The sequence below is a fragment of the Triticum urartu genome, chromosome 7A (genome assembly GCF_056163025.1).
Source record: "Triticum urartu cultivar PI428250 chromosome 7A, HENAU_Tu73, whole genome shotgun sequence".
In the NCBI taxonomy this organism is placed as follows: Eukaryota; Viridiplantae; Streptophyta; class Magnoliopsida; order Poales; family Poaceae; genus Triticum; species Triticum urartu.
The window spans coordinates 483,658,147-483,677,950 of NC_141879.1; positions in this window are offsets into that span (position 1 = coordinate 483,658,147).

Sequence of the window (19,804 nt, forward strand, 5' to 3'; positions counted from 1 at the left end):
TGATGGGAATCCTCGGAGTTGTAGTTGTACTTGATGAAGTGGAACTTGATGTAGTCTTGGGAACCCACTTGACCAAGGCCTTAGGAGCTTCTTCAAATGCATCAATTTCCTCTTGAAGCTTGTCCTTGCCTTTTTGCTTGTGGTCTTGTGGTGAAAGATCATCTTGAGCTTGTGTCCCTTTGAAAGAAGTAGGATCATACTTCTCTTGTTGAGGAACAAGCTTCGTCTTGGGGTATTGATCTTCTTCCCACTCAACTCCATTGGCATTGAACTTTCGTTCAAAACCAACACCTTGGTTCTTCCGATGCCTTCCTTGCTTGCGTACAATTTCCTTGAATTGCTTACTCCCGGCAAGGCTATTGTAAACACCTTTCTCTATAATTCCCTTCAATAAGCTATTTTCTTGCTCAAGTGTAACTTGGCTAAGAGAATAATTAGTGGAATCAAGAGAACTAATAGAAGCAACAACATTGGATTTAGCATGATTATTGTTACTACTAGAGGAAGAATCTTTCTTGTTCTTGTTACTAGACTTGACTTGAGGCATGTAAGTGGATAAGAGTAAACGCTTGGCAATGTAAGAAGAACTTTTCTTGCGAAGATCATCATTGATTGCCTTCAAGAACTCATGCTCTTGCTCAAGGTTGAGCTTTTCAAAACGTAATTTCTCATGAGTCCTTAAAAGTTCTTGATGATCTCCTAAGATAGTTTCATGAGCTAACTTAAGAGTGTTTAGTTCTTTAGTTAGAGACTCAATCTTCTCCTTATCATTGTCATTCGTTTCATCTTGATTAGCATGATTAATTGATGTTTCATCATAGTATTCATCACTAGAGTTGTCAACAAGTAAATCATCATCACCTAACAAGTCATCTTCATCACTATTGAAATCAACATACTCGGGGTGTGATACCTTTCGACCTTTGGCCATGAAGGATCTTCCAATTCCTTCATTTGGTGAATCAAATATGTCGTAGGAGTTGGTTGGCACAAGTGCTAGACTGGCAACACCTTCATCTTGAGTATATTCGGAGTCGGAGTGATAGCTTCTCTCGGAGTGATTGTCGGAGTCGGAGCCGGATACCCATTCACCGACATGAGCTTGATGTCTTTGTTTTGTGTAGCCCCTTGATGACTTGTCCTTTCTTTCCAAATCCTTACTTCTCCGTGAGGGTCTTCAATCATAACGATCATCTCGACTCCTTCTTTCTCTAGGTGGTGATTCTTCTCTTCTACTTCTTCTTTTTGGAGAATCTTCTCTTCTTTTGTGGGGTGCCGTACACTCATTGGAGTAGTGTCCGAGCCTTCCACAATTGTAGCAGTTTCCCTCTCGACTAGAAGATCTTTTGTCATTGTAGGACCTTGACTTGGAGCTTCTCTCTTTGCTTCTACTCTTGTAGAATTTGTTGAAGTTCTTCACCATTAAGCTCAATTCTTCATTGAAGGTTTGTTTCTCACTTGATGATGTGGGGGCTTCGCATGAGGCTTTGTAAGCACCACTTGATTTGGTGTGAAGTTCCTCCTTATCCTTGAGTGACATCTCATGAGCAACAATTCTTCCAATGACTTCCGTTGGCTTGAGATCTTTGTAATTGGGCATCATTTGAATCAATGTGCACACGGTATCATATTTTACATCCAAGGCTCTTAGGATATTCTTGATGATGAATCTGCCGGTCATCTCTTTACTTCCTAAGCCGGCAATCTCATTTGTGATAAGAACAAGCCTAGAGTACATTTCAGCGACACCTTCACCATCCTTCATTTTGAACTTGTCAAGTTGACTTTGAAGCACATCCAACTTGGATTCCTTGACGGAGTTGGTACCTTCATGCATGTCAATCAAAGTATCCCTAATTTCCTTTGCATTCTCAAGACGGCTGATTTTGTTGAATTCTTCGGGGCACAATCCGTTGAAGAGGATATCACAAGCTTGAGCGTTGTATTGCAGCATTTTCAACTCTTCCGCGGTGGCTTCACGATTCGGTTCTCTCCCATCAAAGAATTCACCTTGCAAGCCAATACACACAATAGCACAAACGGCGGGGTTATGTCCAAGAATATGCATTTTCATCTTATGCTTCCAACTAGCAAAATTAGTACCATCAAAGTAAGGACCTCTACGGTGATAATTTTCCTCACTAGACGCCATACTCTCCCTGGTTGTGAAACCAAGGCTATGACCACCAAAAGCTATGGAAATCAAAGCAAATGGAGACCAAAGATCTGATACCGCTTGTAGGATTGAAAGTATGTCTAGAGGGGGGTGATTAGACTACTTGACCAATTAAAAATCTATCCTTTTCCCAATGTTAGTCTTTGGCAGATTTTAGCTATCTTAGCACAAGTCAAGCAATCTTAACACAATTCAAGCAAGCATGCAAAGAGTCTATGAGCAGCGGAAAGTAAAGCATGCAACTTGCAAGAATGTAAAGGGAAGGGTTTGGAGAATTCAAACGCAATTGGAGACACGGATGTTTTTGTCGTGGTTCCAATAGGTGGTGCTATCGTACATCCACGTTGATGGAGACTTCAACCCACGAAGGGTAACGGTTGCGCGAGTCCACGGAGGGCTCCACCCACGAAGGGTCCACGAAGAAGCAACATTGTCTATCCCATCATGGCCATCGCCCACGAAGGACTTGCCTCACTAGCGGTAGATCTTCACGAAGTAGGCGATCTCCTTGCCCTTACAAACTCCTTGGTTCAACTCCACAATCTTGTCGGAGGCTCCCAAGTGACACCTAGCCAATCTAGGAGACACCACTCTCCAATAAGTAACAAATGGTGTGTTGATGATGAATTCCTTGCTCTTGTGCTTCAAATGATAGTCTCCCCAACACTCAACTCTCTCTCATAGGATATGGATTTGGTGGAAAGAAGATTTGAGTGGAAAGCGACTTAGGGAAGGCTAGAGATCAAGATTCATATGGTGGGAATGGAATATCTTGGCCTCAACACATGAGTAGGTGGTTCTCTCTCTCAGAAAATGTGTATTGGAAGTGTAGGTATGTTCTGATGGCTCTCTCCACAAAGGAAGAGTGGGTGGAGGGGTATATATAGCCTCCACACAAAAACTAACTGTTACACACAATTTACCAATCTCGGTGAGACCGAATTGAGAAACTAGGTTGGACCGATTTAGCAAACCTAGTGACCGTTAGGATTTTCAGTGGGACTGAGATGCAACTCGGTAGGACCGATATGGTTAGGGTTAGGGCATAACGTAATCTCGATGTGACCGATTACGCAAACTCGGTGGGACCGATTTTGGTAATAAGCTAACCACAGAGTTGGTCAGGTAAACTCGGTGGGACAGATTTGCTCATTTCGATGGGACTGAAATGTTACAAAAGGGAAACAGAGAGTTTACATTGCAATCTCGGTGGGACCGATCGCTCATCTCAGTAGGACCGAAACGTTACGAAGGGAAACAGAGAGATTACAACCCCATCTCGGTGTGACTGAGATCCCTATCGGTGAGACCGATTTGCCTAGGGTTTGTGGAAGTGGCTATGACATCTGAACTCGGTGGCGTCGGATAGAAAGAATCGGTGGGGCCGAGTTTGACTTTTGGTTTAGGTCATATGTGGATGTGGGAAGGTAGTTGAGGGTTTTGGAGCATATCACTAAGCACTATGAAGCAAGAACCTCATCAAGCAACACCTCATCCCTCCTTGATAGTATTGGCTTTTCCTATAGACTCAATGTGATCTTGGATCACTAAAATATAAAATGTAGAGTCTTGAGCTTTGAGCTTGAGCCAATCTTTTTGTCCTTAGTATTTTGAGGGGTCCACTTTCCTCATCCATGCCATGCCATTCATTGAGCTTTTCCTGAAATATTAATCTTGGAATAATGTTAGGTCAATGAGCTATATGCTGTTAGGAATTACCAAAACCACCTAGGGATAGTTGCACTTTCACTTAAACAACTTTATTGATGAGTGGTTTGATAGCCCAATTGTCAGCTTTGATGACCTTCAGCTTCCTAGTGGCCTCAGCGTCGCCTTCCACGGAGCCATTGCTCCTGAGCTGGCTCTAGCTCAGAAAATTGTTGAGCTGAAGCATAAGATCGATTATGAAAAGGCTCAGTTCAAGAAGCACATGGCCAAGCTCAATGTTGAAGACATTCAAAACTTCAAGGTCATGATGCATGAGCTCAAGGAAGCATTCCGCAAGAAACGCGAAGAAGCCAAAGGTTCTTGTGAGCGCATGAAGGATCTTTTTGCCAAATGTGTTCAATGATACAATGAAGCTGAAAAGTGCAAGGCTTTGGGGCGACCAGGCATCGACCCCAGAATGGCTGCCAAGAAGAAGAAGAAGCCAGCTGTGGCAGAACCAGAAGCATCAAGGCAGGAAGAACCTTGCATTATCTTCCCAGCCAGTATGACAGGCTCGAAGCCTAAGGTCCCCACAGTGGCTTCAGAACTCAAGAAAACAAGGGAAGCTGAAGCCGAAGCCAGAAAACACAAGACCAAAGCCACTACTGATGATGCTCCCCCAACCAAGAAATGGAAAACCAAGAAGAGAGACCGGGCTGCTCCCACAGAGCCCCTTGATGTCGAGCCAATCTATGTGGCTCGTCCTGCGTCCGAACATCGAGAGGGCCAGTTGATAGTTCATGAGCCTGCTTCCACAGAGGCTCCTGAAGTTGAAGACAATCCAGCTGTTGACCCCACCGCAGCTGAAGACATTGGTCCTCACGACAATGTTAAAGATGATGAAGTCCTTCCTCAGATCGAGCGCAATTTGGTATCCTCGCATGTGCTCACGCACAGCGAGCTCATCAGCATTGGTCGTCCTCTGACGCCAACTGCTCAAGATGCATCATGGGCTGATCACCCACAACAACAAGACACCCCAAGTGCTCCCCAACCACAAGATGACTATGACTTTGAGGCCCAGCCGACTCCATCTCCACAAGCGTCACCAGCATTCCGCAGGCTTCGCAAAGGATCAAGGCCCCAAGTCACTCCAACTGTAAATGTCTCTGAGTTTGAAGCCAAAACGGCTGAAGATATTCCGGCTGCATCAGCCGATAAAGAAGAAGAACCAAGAGTTGAAGTAGAAAGAGTTGTTACACCCCCGTCCCACCAAGATGTTGTTCTCGAGGAGAACGTGTCCGACCCTCCAGCTCCTGAAGTGGAGGTTAAGAATCCTGACGCGGCCACCAACATCAACACTGAAGCCAATGACGTTGTCATGGCTGAAGCTAATGTGGCGCCTGAAGCTAATGTGGCGCCTGAAGCTAATGCAGTGCCAGAAGTGCATGCACCTGAAGCCACTGCAGCACCCGAAGCCAATATTGAAGCACCTGAAGCCAATGTGGCCCCTGAAGCCCATGTCAACGACAATGCCAATGCTCCTGTACCCCCTCCAAGACCTCATATAATTGAGCTGGCATTTGATCGTGGTCAGCCTGTTATGGTCCGATGGTCCATTCTGGTTCCTCCACCTCCTGCGGGTCCACAGTTTGACTATCATGTCGAGCACAGACCTCAAGTCCAGAAGCCCAAGCCAAGACTTCCAAAATTCCCAGGCACTACAACTTCACCTGGGGTCTTCAATGTGAATGGCTTCGTGGCACATAACACCTTCTTCAACAGCGCCAAGAACCCTTACACCAAACCTCGCATTTCATCGGATCGGTTCTGGAGCTATCAGCAGCGCAGCTACTATTCCCGCATCTTATACAATCAAGGGCACATATTTCCCCATATGCGTCTTGACACTAAAGCTCTAGCTGGCCCGCCCTGTCTAGAAGAAGCGTTGGATTGCTTCAGAGACGCTGGACTCCTGAAATTTGTCATAGACAAGGAACACTGGAATGAAGAGCTTCTGTTACAGTTCTATGCAACTCTTCACATTCGAGGCTACAACAGGGATCCAAAGACTTGGGTCCTTGAGTGGATGACAGGCAATGTCCATCATGAAGCCAAAGCTCTTGATATCATTGAGCTCACAGACCTGCCCACTCCTAGTGAATACTATGAACCAGGTTGTCAACAACACCAGAATTCTTTGGAGAGCATTTTTCAGAAGCCAGAACCCAACATGAGCCAAATGTTGAGCATGATGAAGCCTTTGCCTCACGACGCTGACTACCCATCTGAATTCTTTGTTGAAGACCTAGAGTATCTGCCTCGCACCATTTATCATATCATCAGAAAAACTCTATGGCCTGTCAAAGGACATTCATCTGCAGCAAAGCTTGAAGGAGCAATGAAGACTTTGGTTTTCTATATCTTCAATGGCATCAGCTTCAATGCTCAAGACTTTTTCATCAGACAGTTGGCTGCATCTGGCTCCGACATGTTTGGTCTGAAGTTCTATGCTCCATGGGTAATGAGTCTTATCAAGCTTCACTCTGCCATCAACTATCAGCCATCTGCGTGCAATCATCTTGTATTCTTGCCAGAGGTTGATCTGTCTGTTGAAGCTATTTACCCAGATCCTACTAAGGATCCCATTTATCTTCACAATGCTGATCACCAAAGCTTCACCCAGCCCATTGAAGGAGTTCAGGCAGTCTCGCGTGTTTATCCCTTGGCTGGCAATACACGTGCCCCTCATGCTCAAACGGACGCCACTGGAAGCACCATTGCCCAAAGGCCTCGGAAGCGATCTCATGTTCTGAATGACCTAGAGCTTCTCGTCGCGCTTCATCAGAAACAGGACAAGCATCACAACTAGCTTAAGTGTCTGATGCAAAGCCTCTTGGTGGATGTCAATCGCATTCGCAATCTTGCCACCAAGAATGCCTTTGTTACTCATGAAACCTGTCGGAGGTCTTGGAAGAGTTTGACATTGCTTAGTGCTAAAGCTGATCTGCAGGACGATGGCTTCACCGAAAGATTCAAGTTTGACTCAACTCCTCCAAGGAATGCTCACTTGCATCGGACTCCCTCACTTGAAGACTCTGACTATTCGTCCTCAGCTGCAACAGTGAATGCCAGAGTCATCGATGACCAAGATGATGCAACTTCACCTCCTCCAACTTCAGTGCGTGCCGACACTGCACCAAGTTCTTCTGCACCACCGGACCTCAACGACAACCCTGCTGCCTCGCCTGCACCTCATGGGAACAAGTAGACGCTCTATGTCTTCAAACCTTTTTGGTCCTTATTGACAAAAGGGGGAGAAGCATATGATTTGATAGTCGTCAAGCGGGCATATGAGTTGATAGTCTTCAAGCGGGTCCATATGGGTGGTTGCTTTACTTTTTGCTACTTTTTCCAAGTGCTTACAACTCTCGCCTTTCGATACATTTGGTTCTTTGAGTTGTAACACTTAAACTCGATGGTCGTCTTCTACTTATGTGCTATTCTGTGATGCGATGATAAATTCCGCATGTGCGATGATAACTTCCGCACTTAGGTCATTTTGCAGATGTCCATTTTTCATTGTGCATGCCATTATCTTCGTTATATCAAATCATGCATGATGAATTGTCATCATAAGTTGAAGAGGATCTCCACAAGTACAACCTGCCATGTGCATTGCATTCCAAAAGCAGATTACTTATATGCACATCTTCAGGGGAGCCTTTGCCACTTATGAAGACAATACACTATCTGTTACAATTTCACATATTTTATTCCCCGTTGAAAACTTCAACCAGTTTGTCATCAATCACCAAAAAGGGGGAGATTGTAAGTGCATCTAGTGCCACCCCTAGTTGGTTTTGGAGTATTGACGACAAACCTGGTTGAGGGACTAATGTGTTTGTGAGAATTGCAGGATAACACAGGTAGAAGCCCCTCATTGATTCGGTTTTCCTACCAGAGATGACCCCTAAAAATGTATGAAGACATTGAAGTCAAAGGTGGTATGTGAAGACATTCACATTGAAGACTATGACATGAGAAGACATCGCGTGAAGACTATGGAGCGCGAAGACTTAGTTGTTTCGTCGTTCTTTTTCTTCTTTGTTGAGTCATAGGAACCACCGTACTATTAAGTGGGGTCCAAGTGAACCAGTCAGAATGACTGAAGTGATGCTTAACCAAAATCCTATGTCTTCGAGTGAAGACAATGAGAGCAAATCTTATCCAGAGCTGGATAAGTCAGCTTTGCTTGTAGCCAAAGTAAAGTTGTCGTGTGTGTTTGAAATCTGACCGTTGGAACACGTGTCAGTTCCTTAGTGACCCAGGGTCATTTTGGAAAAATCAGGTCGGGTTGCCTAGTGGCTATAAATAGCCCACCCCCTACAACCATAAACGGTTGGCTGCTCAGAGTTAGTGTACGGCTTTTGTCGTTTGAGAGCAACCCACCTCGACGCCTTTGAGAGAGGATTCCTTGCGAGGACAAAGCCCTAAACATCCAGAGCCAAAGAGTGTTAGGCATCACTAAAGTCTTCATGTCTGTGTGATCTGAAGACTTATTACATTTGAGGACTGTGAATCCTCCAGCCGGTTAGGCATCACGTTCTGAGCATCCAAGAGTCATTGTGGATCGCCGATGAACGAAGTCTATGAAGGTTTGGAAGTCTACCTCGAAGACTTACTAGAGTGATTGGGCGAGGACTGGGTGTCCTTAGCTCAAGGGGAATAAGGTGAAGACGCGGTCTTCTGAGTTGAATATCAGCCTCCCTAACCAGACGTACAGTTGTCACAGCAACTGGAACTGGTCCAACAAATCATTGTCTTCAACGAGTCAATGGTTCCATTCTTCCCATCTCTTTATTTGCAGATTGGTCCTTGTGAAGTCATTGCCTGTTTGCATTATCTATTTGTCTTCACTGTTTGACTGCTTGTTCTGTTTGGCTTCATACTATCTTCCATCCTGATCTATACTGCCTAGCTGTGATTAGTCTTTGTGCTTTCATCTCATTGAATACTTGACTATGGCTTGCTTAGTGTAGTCTACCTTCCGCTGCATGGTAATAGGTTTGTTTCTATCGTTTGTCTTCGAAACTTCCATGTTTTGAAGACTTCCATAAAAATCGCCTATTCACCCCCCCCCCCTCTAGTCGATCACTAGCACTTTCACCCTCAGTTTTTGAGAAAACACAATGACTCGTGTCCTTCAGTAGCATCAATGATTTGATCGATGCATGGGAGGGGGAAGGGATCCTTTGGACAAGCTTTATTGAGGTCTTTGAAGTCGACACAAAGGCGCCAGGATTTGTCCTTCTTTGGTACCATCACCAGGTTTGCTAGCCAGTCCGGGTGTTTTATTTCTTTGATGAATCCAGCCTCCAATAACTTGGCTAGTTCCTCTCCCATGGCCCGTCTCTTAGGTTCAGAGAAACGCCGAAGAGCTTGCTTGACCGGCTTGAATCCCTTTAGGATATTGAGGCTATGCTCGGCCAGCCTGCATGGGATTCCTGGCATGTCTGAGGGATGCCACGCAAATATGTCCCAGTTCTCGCGCAGGAACTCTCGTAGTGCAGCGTCCACAGCGGGGCTTAGTTGTGCCCCGATGGTGGCTGTTTTTGTAGGGTCCGTTGGGTGGACTTGGAATTTGACTATTTCATCTGCTAGTTTAAAAGGGGTGGACTTGGATCTCTTGACGAGTATCACGTCGTCCCTGTCCACTGTTGAGCGTAGCGTAGTTAATTCCTCAGCCGAGAGGGCTTCAGATAGTGCCTCGAGGGCCAATGAGGTTGTTTTGTTTTCGGCGCAGAGTGCTGTGTCCGGATCGCTAGCGAGAGTGATGATTCCGTTGGGCCCGGGCATTTTGAGCTTCATGTACCCGTAATGGGGTACGGCTTGGAAGATTGTGAATGCCTCCCGTCCTAAAAGAGCGTGATAACCACTGCTGAACGGGGCCACTTGGAATGTAATTTCTTCGGACCTGTAATTATCCAGCGTGCCGAATACCACATCTAGTGTGATTTTCCCAACACAGCGTGCTTCCTGGCTGGGGATAATTCCTCTAAAGGTTGTGCTACTTTGCTCGTTGCGGTTCTAGTCTATTTCCATCTTTTGAAGGGTTTCCTCATAGATGAGGTTTAGTCCGCTGCCGCCGTCCATGAGTACTTTGGTGAGTCGAAAGCCATCCACGATTGGACTGAGGACCAGTGCGGCTGGTGCTCGGGCTGTTCAGAATTTGGGTTCATCACTAGCATTGATGGTAATAGACGTGTCACTCCATGGATTTGTTGCTGCTACGTGGCTGATTTCAGCCATGCTGCGGAATGTTCGCTTGCGCCTGTTATTTGACGCAAAGGTCTCGAACACTGTTAACACCGTATTATTATCCATTGGATGGTGCTCCGTGGTATGTGGGATAAGAAGATCCTCACCACTTTTGGCCACCTCCCGGAGCATCCAACATGCTCTAAGGCTGTGTGTTGGTATTGTATCCGCTGTATTATGAATTTTGCAGGGTCCGTTGAGCCATCCTTCCAGTATGGTTACATACCCTGTAGAGGGTTTTTTCTTTTGGTAGTTGACCCGGGTGTATTGTGATAATGCACCCTTTTGTTTTGGACTGGGTTTGTATTCAGGGCCGGATTATCCCAAAAGTTTACTTGGGTTTTCCAGGCACTTTCCATCGCACAGTACTTTTGTACTATGGACGCCAAGTCAGCGAAGCGTGTTATCTCACGACGATTTATGGCGTTAAGGCTTTCCTTGTTCGTTGCAATTATTGCAAAAAAAATAGGATTGCGTCTTCCTCGCGACAGTCCTTAACCTTGTTCATCGCAAGGAGGAATCTGGCCCAATAGTGATGTACTGTTTCCTGGGGCTCTTGCCTGATGTGGGAAAGACCGCTTATGTTTGGGTGGGTGGGTGGAATTGAATCCGAACCCTCACCTGATCTGGGATCCAGGGGCCGAGGAATTTCCAATTTTGAAAGTTCCGGTTCCGGGGTGTGACCCGATAATCCTGGCCCGCTGCCTGACTCTAAGTTCAGGGATTGGGTGTTGTCCTCCCGCGAACGGGCGTCTGGCTCGGAGAGCTCGGGAATCCGGACATATTTGGTCCTCGGGATAGAGGAAAGGTCGCCGCATTGTTCCTTCACCACTGCAATATGATGGGTGACCGGTGGAGAGTTAATCTCCCTTTGATCGGGTTAAAGCCCAATCCGATCATAGTCCGAAGCAACTCCCAAGGCGGCGATGCGATCCAAGAGCTCGTTTAAGGAGGAGAGCTCCATTGGATCCATCTGTTCGGCGAGTGCCGATTTGACGTGGAGGCTGTTTTCGATGACCCGAGAATTCATCGTCGGCGTGGCGGCCGAACAGACGGTCATGATGAACCCGCCTAGCCGGAGAGTTTGGCCGGCAGCCAAAGCTCCCCCAATAGTAGTACCGTCTTTAAAGACGAGACAAGACATCCTTCCTTCTGGCGACGGCACAGAGGAACTCTCAATGAAAGCACCAATGTCGGTGTCAAAACCGGCAGATCTCGGGTAGGGGGTCCCGAACTGTGCGTCTAAGGCGGATGATAACAGGAGGCAGGGAACACGATGTTTTACCCAGGTTCGGGCCCTCTTGATGGAGGTAAAACCCTACGTCCTGCTTGATTAATATTGATGATATGGGTAGTACAAGAGTAGATCTACCACGAGATCGGAGAGGCTAAACCCTAGAAGCTAGCCTATGGTATGATTGTATGTTGTCCTACGGACTAAAACCCTCCGGTTTATATAGACACCGGAGAGGGCTAGGGTTACACAAGGTCGGTTACAAAGGAGAAGATATACATGTCTGTATTGCCTAGCTTGCCTTCCACGTCAAGTAGAGTCCCATCCGGAACGAGATGAAGTCTTCAATCTTGTATCTTCATAGTCCAACAGTCTGGCCAAAGGATATAGTCCGGCTGTCCAGAGACCCCCTAATCCAGGACCCCCTCAACGACAAAGATGTATTCCACTGTCATATATGAATATGGTTTACAAATGCTGATACTCAAATTCAGAAACTAGAATCCAGTTTAAGGTGAATTCGAATATTTGGAACACTTCATGTCCAACTCAAATGTCACACGCATCATAATGTGTACTCCCATTTAGATATGTACACAAGCGATGTATCAAGATTCAAATGCCGAGTCAATAAACCAAGAATGTACGGAACTAACAGACATATAAACACTTATAGAGTATATGGATCAATAATATCAACTAACATACATGAGCCAGGCCGCTGTACTTTTTTTTGGCTACAACAGCATCCTTTTTTAGCCAGCATCTTGGCCCTTTCCAATGCGTGCCACTTATGGTCCATCTATACTACTATTGCTGAATGCACATTCAGCCCGATTGGCATATTTGTAGGTCTGGCACTGCAATCCAAATGAAATGTCTCCGAGTCTTATCAATTAACACAGACTTGTGCTCAAATTAAATTACAAACAAAAAAACAAAAAAGAATTATTACATGATCTCTAAAACAAATGGTTTGATTGATTACATGAACAGAAAACACTAAGGTTATTCAACTATGGAAAGAACATTTCACCTTTGATTTACCAAGTAGGAATTTAATTTCCTTTTTTTCCTTCAGGACCTTAACAATCTGGTCAGTCTCAGCTTGCGTCGTTTTGAAATCCACCAAATATTTAATGGTTGTCTTGAGTGCTGCTTGCGATTGTGTTGTTTGCTTCCTCAACATGTCAACTTCATCTCTAAGTGCAGAAGCAGAATCTCTTTCTACCACTAGTTTAGCCTCTAGAGCATCAGCAGTTGGCAATTCATAATGCATGATTGGGCCGGTGCCACTGTTGTGGGATGATGCAACGTCCATGGGATCCTCGCTCTTTGATCTTGGGCTAACCTGTTTTGCCATTAAAGTTCCGATTGGATTCAGAAAAGTTGAAGTTAGCAAAACATCTCAACTGGGAGTTATAACAGCAAACCGGTTAAACAAACAAGGAATTAAAGAGTTTCAATTGGATGCTGAAAAGTAGTTATTAACATCATTGTAACCCGCTGTTGCAGCAGCAAAGCAATTAAACAAACAAGTAGATATTTAAGTTAAGGCAAACAGGTAATTCTTAACAGTAAGTATCAAACACATAGATAGGCGCAGACTACAATATGATTAACAGGCTGTGCCATTATGTAATCAGTAGCAAACTAAATTAAGCCAAGCAACGTAATTGAACAATTTTGCAATAAGTGGCTAACTAAAATTCCGAGAAGCAGGTAACTGAACTTACGCTAGTTCTTTGTACAGGCACACTGCAACTTCTTTTTCGCTTACAAGGTTGTACGAAGGAGTCCATGGCATCAATTGCTTGGATACGCAGTCCCAATACTTCTTTCTTCCCACACTGCATGGGTAAGTCGAATGGTTAATCTGGTAAGATGGTGCGTCCTTGATATGTTATATGAGGACGTGTAGTCAGACTAGTTGTAGCCAAACACATCACACTGGCTTTTACCGTATATTTCATGCGATTACTTTTGGCATATCGAGATCTAAGCAATCTACAATAGGATGAAAAGACTAGCATCCTTCACATTATTGGCGAACTCAGTTCATAGAAACAAGCAATCCAACCATTCTGTGGGTAAATCAAAAGCGCCACTGGAATATTTTTCACTATCCAATCATACACGCAAAAAGGGGCGACGCCACCATAGGGGCTGGTATGGGCGGCCGCCTCAGGTGGCTGGAAAGTGTGCTCCTAGTTTGAGTCGTCCAGGTTGGCCCACGCTAGTTTTGTTCGTCCCAACGCACGAGCAGGCAATGTAAAAAATGAAGAAAAATGTTTCAATTTGGATGGGCCAATAACATAAGTGCAAGGCAAGCCCTATAGCAGGCTCGCGGCCCAAACGAGCGCCTCCCATATTGATCGACAGCAGGAAAAATCGCAATTCATTCGCTCCAGCCTCCAGTCTGGTTCGCTCCTAACCTAGCCGTCGCTGGACAGACCGACACAACACTTCCTCGCGCCCTCGTTGGAGGGCGGTCGCCGGGCTTCAAGCGAACGGAAGGACAAGAAGATGAAGATCCAACCATGGGTGTAGCCTGCGTGGGAGGCAGCGGCGGCAGCACGGGCATGGCATCGAGCTTGTGCAAACATACAGTCGCAGCTTGCAAGAGTAGCATGCGCAACGAGCAGGTACATCACATCCCTGATTATACCTAATTCAACTCTTCAATTTCTGGCCAATAGTTAAACCTGACGGTGTTGTAAAACTGCTTGTATGTAGGGAATCTATGAGAAAATGAAACCAATTTCTACTTATTTTATAACTCCCCCAATCAATACTGAACTGACTGAATCTGATGTATCTAATCAAGTTTCCGGTGCAAACATACAAGCCCATGTTGTTCTTGAGCCTGAAGTGTCTAATGAACAGACTACCAATGAAGGATTTGATGCAAACATTTTACATGCTCCTGGTGATGAACATATAGTGTCTAATGAGGGATCTAATGCAAGCATTTTGCAAGCTCATTGAAGGATTTAGTGTCTAATGATGATCTACTATGTTGAGAGAGACAGAGATTTGCAGGCATTGATGACAAGCAAATTATAGTGCATTTTCATAGCTTGAGGAAACGTCGAGGCCATCTACCAGAAAGTTCCCGTATCATGACAACATAGCATAAATACTTTTCTAATCTGTTGTTTGAAACTATTGGCATACTTGTGTAGGATAGATATATTGATATGCAGTTTGCGCACTGGTTATACGTGCAATCACACTTCGATATTTTCAGCCAGAGAACGAATAATTCAAGCAGGTACAGACCATGTTTGTAGTCCTTATACACCATGTTGCATTTTGTGTTTTTTGGTGCTTGCATCATTTAGTGTTTATAATCTGAACTACTTTGGATCATTACCTGGTTTTCAAAGTGCATGTAGCTTCACATTTCTCAAGTTATGTTGATTTCCGGAGTGCAAGTGCCTTCGTATTTTTTAAGTTAAATGTTCGCCCCTGCTAACATGAATTCGTGGATCAGCCACTGCACACAAATCATACACGAATGCCAGTACGAATTAAATGAAATGCAGGGACTTACGCTAGCTCGTTGTACAGGCTCACTGCAGCTCTGCTTGCACTTGGGATGTTCCATGTACAAGTCCATGTTACCACTTGCTTGGATGTGCATGCCTTGTGCTCCTTGCATCCCCCTCTGCATTTTTGACACGGCGAATGGTTGATCAAATAAGAGGAATCGACCTTGATGTTGTACTGGAGGACAGATACTTACAAGGTTATACGGGTGTGCAGGATGTGTACCAGATCCCGTAGCGTCGTCATGCTTCACTAAAATATGGATTTGCTTGTTTTAGATGATATCTCCAGAAGAAATAAGAGTTAAGGTCAGAGTTGCATAGGCGTGTAAGCTAAGAGAGCAGTAAAGGATATCTAAACATCGTCGGAACAGTGCACAAGGGATTGATGTGTGGATACCTAGTTCAGGCCGGCGTTTGGGCATGCTCGCCTAGCTAGAGTGCGGGTCACTTCAGAGCCGTTGAGGGTGATGCGCTGGCGTTGGCTGGCCGCGCACGGATGCAGATCTTGAGTGGCAGCGGAGTGCTACAATGCGGTGGATGAGACCGTTGGTGAAGCCCCAACGGCCTCGGGGGGGAGGAGGTGCGACGATGTGCTCGGTGAAGTAGCCCCGGTGAGCTGGGAGACGGCGTCGGTGAAGCACACCTGATGCAGTGGAACTCGGTGTCTATGAGGCACGTCGGTTGCGGCGGCCGACGTTGTCGGTAGACCACCCGGTGCGGTGGACGAGGGCGTAGATGAGGTAGCTCCGGTGCAATGGTGAAGCGCGACCGTCGTCTTTGTCGTCGTCGTCCGGCACAGAGGTGAGGAACGGTGGGGAAAGAGACGAGACGAGGGGCAATTCGAGGGTTGGTGGCGAATTAGGGATTTGAGCAATCTGGGCGCGGAAGGGGACGGTGGAGAAGAGAGATTTTGCGGGGCTGGAATTGGGGCCGCCAGATATTTCAATCCGAAACGTGGAAGCGCGAAATTATATTGTCGTCGTCCTTTTTTGGGGGGGAGGGGGGTGGCTGGGTGCTACGCGTCTGTCCGACACACGCGACCACCCCGACAGGACTATGCTTCGGTGCCTTAAGGCACCTGCCTTTGTGTCCATGACATATGGGCCCAATAGGTGGCTGGCCCACATGTCAGTGACCCAAAGGCAGTTGCCTTTAAGGCACGGAAGCAGCGTCCACCCCGACACGACCCTGGTTTTCCTGGTGCACCTACATTTGAGAATGCAAATGAATCTTCTTTCATTTGCAAACGAATATGTATGTATTACCATGCCCGTGTTTTCCTTGCAATAACTAGTCATTTGAAACGAGATACTCCATCCGTTCACTTTTGTATGTCGTTTCAGACAACTTAAAATGAACTGTTTTGCACATTGTCTGAAATGTCTTCAAGGTCTTATAAAAGTGAACAGAGGGAGTACTATAAATTAATTAATGAGGAGTTATTTGAAAAAAAATCAAAACGGTACCCACGCTAACGTGGATTAGAGTGTGTGTCGCATAATTAGTTATTTGAATTAGAGTGTGTGTCACGTAGTTAGTTTTTTGAATTAGAGTGTGTGTCACGTAGCGATCTCCAATTCTAACGTGGATTTCGCATTTCACTGTATCCATGCTACTTTTTAATACAAATTCATATGTATATGAACACCATGGTAGTGAGAAAACTTTTGGATGGATTCAAACATATGACCTACAAAATAGCACAACAAACTGAGTCAATGTCAACTTTTCGAAACTTAGTATGGCACGAATTCGAAATAATTACCCGTATGCCTGGTCCTCGGTTCAAATCTTACAATGTACACCGAATTGAAACATCGATATTAAGTCTCGTACTATGTACATTCAAATGTTGTTTTTAGCCCCCCCCCCCCCCGCACAAACCCTACATACTTCCTGTATCGGTCAATCTTCCTCTCCTAACCACCTTAGGAAGCTATCGGTTTCCAACACACGTTCATTCTTTCTCTCCATGTTTCGATCTCTTAGTCTCTCAACTACACAACCCCTTTTTCCACTCTGTTACCAAATGTATTTACCTAACACACCCGCCATTGCACCCCATGCCGAGCTCTCTCTCTCTCCCCCCTCTCCCTCTCACCCTCTCGCGCTAGATACATGCATTGCCTATTTAGCCCCCCAACCTCTCGTGCATGTGCATGCACGCATGTTGTATATCTAGGTCACTCCCTCGAGCGGGCCACACTCGCTCAATCTCACTCTCTTTATCTGAGTCTCATTTAACCTCGTTTTCTTTCACACACAAATGATATATCTCCCTGTTCGGGCCTCGATCGACACACTCTATACTCTCTCACGCAGATTGTCTATCTAGGTCAGTCCATCCAAGCCGCCACCACTATTTCGACCTCATGGTGGGCCACGCTCACTCAATCTCTCTCTCTCTGTATGTCTCGATTGACCTCGCTCTTTCTGGGACAAAAATGATATATCACCATGTTGAGCCCAATTTGACCTATTCACATTGTATACTCTCTCACGTACATCGTCTATCTAGGTCACTCTCTCCAACCCGTCTCACTCTTTCGATCGCACGGCGACCCTATGTGATCGGTTGACCTTGCTTCCTCTCACGCACAAAATATATCTACACGTTTGTGACTGGATCATCTCTCAAGCTCTATCTTACAGCCCTCACCCTTGCCAAAAAGCTCAATCGGACAATATCTCTCTAGAGCATATATATTTGTTCAATGAATGTCGGACCACACTCACTTTGTCTCTCTATCTATATGTCTCTCGATTGACCTCGCTTTCTCACACCGTATCTTCCATGTGTTGAAGCTACTACCTCTCCATCCCTTGCAAAGCCGGAGCTATTTACATTGCGAGGGGCACTCCAACCTTGGATTAATTTGTGTAGGCATTTATTCCGGTCGGTTTAGATTATATTTTCGTAGCATTCGTCCCACAACTACTCCAATCACCGTAGCGGGTAATTAAGCTATGGGGAGCACCTAATATGAGCACCGGGGAGCCGTTGGATCGAAGATGCAGCGGCACACACGAGGCCTGAATGTTTTATTTGCAAAAAAAACCTTTGGAGAGTTTGGAAATTGCGCATAATTACAAAGACTACTCCCAAGCCATTGGATCTCACTTCCAACGGTGTAAAAACTCGTATCACCATAGTATCTAAGCTGTGGGGTGGATGTGATATTCTATGCCGCTGTCATTTTTGTTCGTAAACTTGCAAAAAACGTGTAACTCGTGCTGTTACTTGTCTAACCGCGCAAAGTGTTTGTTCAAAAAAACCATCCTACACTGAAATATCAGAACAACACACGGGGGTCCCACTTGTCATTAATCAAATTTGGACCTAAAACTAACAAATCTGAAAGACGAGATTCGAACTGGCAACCTGGACTACAAAGCGTAAGTCGATAGCCTGAAAAAATGAACGGTTGTTGGCTTTGTCCCATAACTTGATTTTATACAGTACTTGCGTTGAGTAGAGTAGAGGGAGTGCCTCGTCAACACGTGCATGACCGTTATCTCACTTACTGGTGGGTCCCAGGTCTGTGATCTCAGTCTCTCTTGTCTCCATCGTCTAACCTTTGCACGGGCACACACGAAGAGCGGCGCTAGCTTGCCGTGGTGTTATTACAACTAAAAAAACTTGGAAAATAGAAGAATTGCCTAGAACAAGAGACGTTGTGGCTGGTCGAGACGGAGCTAACCACATCTATCCTTCGTGCCACGTTTGCATGATGAAGCTGTGTGGCTAGTGGGGTGTTTTCAACCGACTGGCTGGGTCCCGAGGTCGAACCATAGGTACTCTACTACGTCTGATATAGTATATTTTTACACGCACATTTTTCCTCCATGCCGAGATGTGGCACACCCTACAGCACGGTTTCGGGGTCCTCCCGGGTGGTGCACGCATATATTCTTCCTGACATCGGACGCCCTACTGCGCATTTTCTGGGTCCTCCTCGGTCGTAGCACCGAAGCAAGTAAATGAGTCATCAAATCACGAAAGACCACCTTTCCCGCCGAGTACATCAGTGAAGCACGGTGGCTAGCTAGTTGGGCTAGTTCGACCGATTAGCTAGGCCGCCGGCACATTTGTTTTTTCACCCCTTTTTTTATCTACTTGCCGGCAGGTAAATTTAAATATCCACCGCGGCGTTGCTCTGGTGTTTGGGTGTGGCAGGATATTTAATTTTTTGATTGACGGGAGCCGGCGCGGCAGGATTTTTAATTTTTTTATTGACAGGAGCAGGGCGGCAGCAATTAGTCATGATGATTCCGCCTGTACCCACTGCTCCCTGATGTGAGAAGTCGTCGACTGGTGTTTTACCATGGTGAAAACCAAAAGATTCCCCACTCCCTCCGCCTTCCCGTAGATTGCATTGCCTTTCAGCTGTTTCGCCCCCTTTGCTTCCTCTCCCCATTGCTTCTACCTGGTGCCATGGCGGCGCAGCAGATCTTGGAGTCCGAGGTGAGGCTCCTGACACAGGAGCTCCATGCCAAGGATGCGGAGCTCAGGGCCAAGTACGTGGAGCTCCGTGAGCTCAAGGAGGAGAGGAGTGCCATGCTCCTCCGTTGTGTGCGGGAGTTCACGGAGCTTCAAAAGCGGTAGGAGTCCACCACAAAGATGCTCAAGGCGTCGGCGGCGTTGCTGCAGAAAGCAGGAGATATGATAGGCTGTCAGGGGAGCCGGCTGGAGCGCGAGCGGGCCGATCGTGACGAGGTCCAGGATCGCCTCAGCCACTTGGTGAACCAAGTTGCCACGCACGTGTTGCGGCTGCGCGATGCCTACCGCCGTGCCAGCGCGATGATGCCGGTCGTCGAGCTAAGCCCTCTGCATGGGCATGTCCATGTCTCGGTGCAACATGACCGTTGGAT